The following is a 6,578-nucleotide window of genomic DNA, read 5'->3' on the forward strand; positions in this document are numbered from 1 at the left end:
TTTTTTTTTATACACAATTTTGTTTAATATGTTTTTCACAGGAAGTGAATTTTTGAACGAATTTTTCTTTTTGTGTACGCGTATCCTTTGAAGTACACAATATTGCTATTATTATTATGTGTTTTTTTGTTTTTTTAATTTCATTATTTCTAATTAAATCGCTGCAGCACTAAATTTCACTTACTTTGCTTGCCATTGCTTCAAATTATTAAAATTTGCAAACACACCACGTATTTGAATTTACGAAGGATTCAACAATTATCTATGTACTATGACAGCCAGGCGCTGTTTGACGATGAACTAACAACGATGTTGTGATGCTGTCAACAAGCGGTGACAACTATTATATACTACACTCAGAGTAGAGGGCGGTATAAAAAAGGAAAGAGTTGGAATGCTTAAAAAAGCAAAAAGAAAAAAAATCGAAAAATTGTAGCGATTCGAATAAAACAATCCGCAAAGTCAAACACTAGCAGAGGCGAGCTTCATATACATAAATATGTACATACATACATATGAGACATTTTTGTACAAAAACAGCCACGCTTATGCTCATACTTAGAGGCGCATTGGCGTGTAAGTACAAAAAAAAAAAACAAAAAAATTTTAAACCCTGCCAACTATGGGTTTGTATACAAATCACTTATGCCTGCACAAGCAAGTACTAATACAATTTTTGGCTTCAATAGAGCTATGTATTTTCGAAAAAAAAAAAACATGTCGAGGTGTCGACCAAATCGTACCGGATGACGTGCGCACGCGAAAAAAACTGGTTGGGTCTGTCCAAACCGGCAAACTGTAACATTTTCGAAATAGAAAAACATGCGAAATTGTCACCCGCATACACAAACACATACACATACATACATACGAACGTAAAAGTTGTTAAATCATGCTGATCGATCCGCTAAATTTCAATATTCGTTCGCTGGTACAAAGGCATATTTCGATTGCTACAATTACCTGAGTACTACATACGGCACATTCATATATCAATACATACTTATGCACATATTTTTATTTTTTATTTTTTTTTTTTCGTACTTCTATTGTTTGACAACTGCTGTGACAGTTTTGGCGCCCAAACCGGTTCAACAGTCAATTTTTTAGAGGGCAATACTAGTTGACAATTGTCACATTGACACTTAATCCGCTTAGCGGTCAAATGCCAGACATTTGCGAACACGAACACACACACACACACACACAAACAGCAACATGCGGTTGCACCCTCACATACGGAAAAAAACCGCACGAATTGATTGCTATCACTTAACTTTTTATTAAAAACTTAATTTAGACCTAAAATTTAATTGACAACAACAAAAACTATTCAAATGCACACAATCAGTCATTTTGCGCAGGTCAAGTTTAATTAAAAGCACAGCTTGACATTTATTTATTGACAAAAGCAATTTCACAAAATCAAATGAAAAATCGAGTTTAGTGACTTTACGAAAGTCAAGTTGAAGAAAATGAAATAGGTAACCTTAAAAGCTGCAAAGAAGCGCAGTTGCAAATTATTAATTGTAATTTAAAAAAATTTTTGCGAATGCTAAAAAATACATGCATATAAGAACTGTACATACACACAAATTTCGAACTTACTGCATATGTGGATGATATTTCTGTCATAGTAAGCGGAAAGTGTCTGTCCACACTCAGCTCACAGCTGATACATCTTTGGGCAATCGAATCGTGGATTAGTGTCAACGCAAGATAATACAGACCTGGTACTCTTCACCAGGAAATACAAGGTTTCGAACTGGTCAAAGCCTAAGCGGGATGGGGTGACCTGCCAGGTGAAGCAAAGCACCAAGTACCTCGGAATAATACTCGATAGTAAACTGTTGGCGGCCGCCGTGGTGTAGCGGTTAGCAGTGCACGGCTACCATTCCGCAGGGCCTGGGTTCAAGCACGGTTCAACCCAACATAAAAATATAAAAAAAAACCAACAAAAAAAAATAAAAAATTCTAGTAGTGGTCGCCCCTAGGCAGGCAATGGCAAACCTTCGAATGTATTTCTGCCATGAAAAGCACACGCCACTAAACGAAGGAGAAGCTCGGCCAAACACTACCATATGGCTAAGCGCCAATCTATTATTATTAAACTGTCGTGACGCCTCATTGTGGAGGAGAGGGCGAAGAAGGTATCCTTTGCATTCTATGCATGCAAAAAGATGCTGAACTACAACTGGGGCTTATCGCCTTTTCTTCTTCGTTGGATCCTTACGGCGGTACTGTTGTTATATTGGTTTGGTGGACAGCATTGGTTAAGAAAACATTTATGAAGAGTATAGAAAGTGTATATAGGCTATCAATGATCGGCATGACAGAGACACTTAGGCCTACACCAACGGAAGCACTTTACACAGTGTTGCATATCTTGCCGGCGGACCTATCGGCCAAGAATATAGCCCAAAGACTGCCGCCAGGCTTTATGCTACGGGTCAGTTTAAGTGCAGGTCTTAGTGTCAGAGTAGTACAGCGTCAACTGTATATGGACGGATTGATTATGCGATCCCGGATCTGTAGTTTGGAATGAACTTCGCAGCCACTATAGCGGTCGACGAAGGCCAAGGAAAGTGCTGGGTCGGTTACTGTCTATACAGACGGATTGAAAATGGAGAAGGGCGTAGGGGCATGCGCGGTCCTCGGCCTTGACAAATCCTATGAGCTGCCAAACTACTGCAGCATTTTCCACGCGGAAGTAAATAGATATTGGAAGTAAATAGATATTGGATTGTAAGTACGATGAGCAGTTAGGACTCTCCAATTAAATTTAGCCACACAAAAATTAAGCTATTTCGACCATCGTTTCAAGTGTTCTCTTAAAAGCCACAAAACATTTGTTTATTAAGTTCGTAAGTACATTTATTTATGTATACTGGCACATACTATACATATGTACATATGTTTATCCATACATATGTATATATGTATGTTTGTCTTTAAATGTATTGATTCACAAATGAATTTGCAATTTCATACGCCGCGAGCAATGCTTCTTAAGTTTAAACTGAAATTCGGCCAATTTTCATGCCTTCAAACTTTTGAAGGTAAATAATTAAATTATAATGCGATAATAGCCACTTTGTCGACGAACTTGAAAATTGAGAGTATTTTTTATGTAATGATTACGATATGCGCTAAAATATTTAATTCAATTAATTTTTGCTTATGGGTTTTCCTGATTTGTATATACCGGACTGAGCATACATACTGATTTCACTTTTCAGAGATTCTCTTAAGACGAAATAAGAGTTTTCAAACATTGATTACTCTAAATTAAAATTGAACTGCAAATTTTCAAAAAGCAGGACATTCACAGAGGAAGCGCCCATTGGCATTTCCAAAGGAGTCGAAAGGTACGCCTGTTGTAGGCGAATTCTTTTTCAACTTGTAAATTTAGAAAAATGCAACGGAGTTTCAATGTTTTGGTTTCATTCTGAAGAACTTGTCTTCAAAATTCTTCTAGAAACCATCGTTTTTTTCTAGTTTCTCCGTGATAATGTAAATATATTTTTCCGATTAATCGCAGATTTTTTTAATCACAAAGAAAAGGTGTAGAAAATTATGCGGCAAAAGACAAACAATAAAATAACAGTGTTGCCAACTTTGACAACTCCAAAGGTCCGAAAATGAAATTGTCCTCTGAAAAACGCCCTGTTTATCCATTTTTATAATTCAAAAATCCCATTGATGAATCTTAAATATTAAAAGTGTTTAATAACAATATATATAAAGAGTATATAAAGTGATTCAAAAAAATTACCACGTTTTGAGTTCTTTAAATATTCGTAATGATTTTCGAGAATTTTTCTTTTTTGTTTTTTTTTTTTCAATAAAAACTTCTGCGACTGCTTTTGCGGTTTCTTTATATGACAGCTACAATTTACAAAAACTGGTGTTGATTTTTTGAAAGTTTGTTGCTAACGGTCTCCCGCATTTTATTTAGTATGAAATCCAAAAAAAAAGCCTTTCTGTGTATTGAAGGTGACAATGCAAACAATACTTATCCAAAAAGAAGGTAAAATTCATGGATTTTTAAAAACAGTGGTTAGCTTTTACTAAACTACATTTATGGAAAATTTGTCAGCGTTCAAAGAAATGCTTGTTGGACGTCCTACCCGTCACAGCAAAATATGTTTTTTTTTTTAGTTTACAAATACGTTAGCTTGCCATTGTTTAAATCAGGTCCTTTTAATAAATATTCATATCAAATCAGCAGTGTTCACGAACAACTCGTCCCACCCGTCACAAGCTAAAAGTTTTTTTTTTCCAAATATAATAATGCCATCAAAGCATAAAATGGGCCTTAACATTCTAGTAACAACATTCGAAAAGAAATATTCTGATATACATAGTTTGTCTAAAATTGGGAATCAAATTCATCCACTCAGCGAGGTGGGTGTCGTCGTTGTCTCACCCGTCACTCTTGGGGAAAATGAAAATTTTCTATGTAGATTATATAATTAAATTTTCTACTTTATTAGTTTCGTGTTAAGCTGATATCAGATATTCAGATGTTAACAGTTTGAAACTTGCCAAATTAAGGGTTAAAGAGAAATTACTTAAAGTTTGAGGAAAAACGAGTTTAAATGTCCCACGCGTCACATTGGAATGCCCCATATATGTTTGAATAAAGAGATGTTACAATGACTGAACAGCAAATAAAACAAACCAGACAATTAAAGCACAAAATTGTATATGTGCAGCTAGAAATCCCATAATGAGACACAAAATCCCACTCGCCCTTTTATGATACGAAAATCCCAAATTATAGACGAAATTCCACGAGTTGGCAACACTGTTTGTGATCTAAAGCATCCCTGTTCAATAACTCGGAGCTTATAAAAGGAAAGCAAAAGATGATGTGTTCTCTAATAAAGGAGTCCAACAACATGAAACGCAACAACATAGAAAAGCCACTATTGCTTGAACGCGCTTAAATATATGACTTGATGGTTAGATAGCAAAACGTATCAACAATATTACACATACAGATCTACGCTACTGTGCAAATATTAACAAATCAAAGGAGTTGAATATGTACCATGCAGTACGTGTATGTTTGTGTTTACGTACGTACGCGCACTGGCCAAACTGGCTACACCACTGACCATGACAGTGATTTCATAATCAAGGCAAACATTTGCTATCATCCATCATTCGTGTAAAGGCAAGCAGCTCATGGCTATAGTAGTCGCTGTGTGCTGTCTCCTGCGGTCGTTTAACAAGTGAGTAGCAAAGATGCCAGGTATTTCAAAAAAAAAAACCTAAAAGTGATTAGTTAAGATAGTTTTGGCAACTTGTGGATTCATTCGTTTAATATATTTCTTTACATAAAAAAAAACAAAAAAAAACTTTAAAAACTAGGTTGTATGGCAGACTGAAATTTTCTTTTGAAAAACACGAAGATTTTTGAAATATCTCAGTTCGCCAAACACCTAGCAGTAATGAGTGATCTTTAGTCGAAATTCGCCTTTCTCAAAAAAAAAGTCAATCCAGCTCATTTTCCTAATCGGAAAAACCACACCTACATTTATGAGGATATCTACATATTTTTCTTTAATTTAAGAGAGTTCAGTATCATACCACTCTATTTCTCACCACACTAGATAGCAGGCAATTCAGCATGGACGATTATGCCAATAATGTACTACAGCAACAAAGCTTAAGTGGTATTAGCAAGGGAACAAATCGAGAAGTGCACTGAAAGAAAACACAGCATTGCTTAGCACGAAATGTGAGCCTTATTTTCGCCTGCTCTAAAAATACACCACAACCGTCGATTTTTAGTATATTTCTAGGGTAAATTTCACAGAGATTTCATGAAAATTAAGTATAACTGAATTACTAATTAATTCACTGCTTAGCTTATACTTCTCTGTGGGGCTGTGGCGTATGAGTAATTATTATCATTACATTATCAAATCTAACAAAAAATTACACCCAAACTCACAAAAAAAAATAAAAAATTAAGTAAAGAAGACTTTAAATGCTTTATAAATCGAAAATTTTTATGAAATTGTCTGTTTATAAATCTCTTTAAATCTATTACATTTTTTAATAATAACGCCAGCAACTTTTGAAGTACTTATCGCACCCTAAATTAAAAACAGCCACAACTCAAAATTTTTCAAAATTGTTTTTTTTTTTCACTAAACAGTTCACGGTCCGTCTTTCTGTCGTCCGGCAAAATTTCTTCTCATTGCTATTTTCTTTAACCGGAAAACACTACTGAGATTGCAATTTTTCGCCTCGCCTAAACATTTGGGATTTTTGAGTTTCGACTGTTTTTGATTTAGGGTGGGATGAGCACATATTAGAGTAATGACCGTTTTGACTTTTTTTGACTCGATGTTGCGACAAAATTTCGTGTTTTAGACCATGAGTTAGCCAGACTTTTGAATGTAAAAAAGTCATAACCCTAGTACATAAGTACGTATAAATGCAAATTTAAAGTAGCTAGGACTTTCCGTTGATTTTTGGCATTTTTTTTTTTTGTCAAAGGCGTTGCTCATTTTCTCCATAACTACAAAAAAAAAAAAATGCGAATATATTTTTTATGGAAG

Source organism: Rhagoletis pomonella, unplaced genomic scaffold (genome assembly GCF_013731165.1).
Source record: "Rhagoletis pomonella isolate Grant_MI unplaced genomic scaffold, Rhpom_1.0 Rhpom_scaffold_00003, whole genome shotgun sequence".
Lineage (NCBI taxonomy): Eukaryota > Metazoa > Arthropoda > Insecta > Diptera > Tephritidae > Rhagoletis > Rhagoletis pomonella.